Genomic DNA, 2,500 nt, shown 5'->3' on the forward strand with positions numbered 1-2,500 from the left:
TACATGTACTGGGAGTTAAAGGCTTAGCATAGTCAATCAGGGTGCCATCTGACGCTCCTTGGTTTTGGAATGCAGTATTACATCAAGGCTCTGTAGTGTTCTATTGCAATACCTACTTTGATCAATTTATTGCGGGGAGAATTTTAGACAAAATCACAACGCGGATGGCAAACAGACATTTGTCTTCTAAAAAAACTATTACTCTTTAAAATACAATATCAAATGTTCGTTCATTTGCTTAGATTACAAAGTTTACATTAGCTTCACACAATATAAGCTTTACACTGTATAACACAATATTATATGACAAAGTAAAACTGGGTATTAAGTAGCGCTAAACTTGATATTATAATATGACGACGTAAATCCTCCATCCTTTTGTAGTATTTTTGTTATATATATATATATATATATATATATATATATATATATATATATATGCATGTATGCATGTATGTACATACACACATGTATGTGAGTGTGTGTGTGTGTGTGTGTGTGTGTGTGTGTGTGTGTGTGTGTGTGTGTGTGTGTGTTTGTGTGTGTATGTGCTCACGCACACACACACACACACACACACACACACACATACATACATACATACATACATACATACATACATACATACATATATATATATATATATATATATATATATATATACATACATATATATATGATTAGAAAGACTGTAAATTGAGAGTTTATTAGTTCCAATCTCCATGACTGTACTTGCAGATTTTCAATCAAATATTTCAAAAGTAAGATTAAAGAGCACGCTCTCCCAAGGCTTCTCAACAAGAAAAAAAGCCGAGTATATCTTCCGCTCATCCAAGCAGACTTTCTTTCAGAGATGCACGTGAAGTTAGAAATGTAAACACAAGACCTTCTGCAGCGTGTTACGTCAACAATTTTTTTAAGCTGTCAAAAGTGTGATCAAGGAAGAGGCTTCACCTTAACTCGTTACTCACGTGTGCGAAAAGCCACGCCTAAGGAACAGTTTTTTTTTTCTCTCTCTCTCTCTCTTAAACCAGTGTTTTAAAAAAATATGAAAACTTATCGTTTGTGGGAGGATACGTAGTGAATAAATAACCTTTTTTGGGGGTTCAGTTTTATGCGGACAAAATATTTTACATGTTAAAATCATGTGTGAATACGCTGTTTTAGGGACTATGACATAACCTATTTTCTAGCCCATAACATTTTCTTCGTATATATGCTGCATAATGTATAGCACTATATGTCTTTATATACTGTGTTATTTGTGAACAAGATGTATATGTTTTCATTTCAAAATAAAGGTGGAGTAATAAAAAGAGAAATACAAAGTAAAATAATACCAAATAACGATGGAAGATGGCTGGATGAGCTTTACGTCGCTATCTCTCTCGTAAGGGCTAAGACGGGGTTTTGTTTGGCACGAGGAGACCATTTACCATCCGTTTCCGATGCGAATCCCTGTGTTAGGAAACCCTACTGGTCGACCAGCGGCGCGCGTTACATGTCCTAGTAATATGATAGATTCAGATACAGGTATATGTACATAAATACAACAGTACACACACACACATACGCACACAAGTAGACAGGGGGGAACGTAAAAGTAACTTCAATTCCTTAAGACTCTGTAGTTGCGCATAAGAGAAACAAATTCATGGTTAAAGCGTCGTCCATTAAAGTATAAAAGTAATAGATAAATAAGAAATAAAAGAAATGACGCAGTTTCTTTCTTGGTATAATATTCTTAAATTGGTTACACGCATTTTCTGGTGCAATTTGAAAAGAACTTGCTGTTGACAAAGTGCATTTTGCAGGGACTTCTTTTATGATTCTCTGGATGCACGTTAAAAGAGCCAAAGCGATATCTGAAGGAATTTCGGTTTATGAATAAATAAATAAGTAATATGTATACATATATATATATATATATATATATATATATATATATATATGTATACATATGTATGTACACAAATGTGTATATATATATATATATATATATATATATATTCATATATATATACATATATAAACATATATATATATATATATATATATATATATATATATATATATATATATATATGTATGTGTATGTGTACATATATATATATATATATATATATATATATATATATATATATATATATATATGTATGTGTATGTGTACATATATATTATATATATATATATATATATATATATATGTATATATATATATATATATATATATATATATATATATAATATATATGTACACATACACATACATATATATATATATATATATATATATATATATATATGTACACATACACATACATATATATATATATATATATATATATATATATGTATATATGTATATATATATATATATATATATATATATATATATATATATATATATGTATATTCATGGATGTAACGAATCATTTGTAAATGTAAGTTATCCGTTAAAAGATGTAGCTTGTGAATCATGGCGATATTTGAAGAACTT

This window comes from Penaeus chinensis, chromosome 24 (assembly GCF_019202785.1).
Source record: "Penaeus chinensis breed Huanghai No. 1 chromosome 24, ASM1920278v2, whole genome shotgun sequence".
In the NCBI taxonomy this organism is placed as follows: Eukaryota; Metazoa; Arthropoda; class Malacostraca; order Decapoda; family Penaeidae; genus Penaeus; species Penaeus chinensis.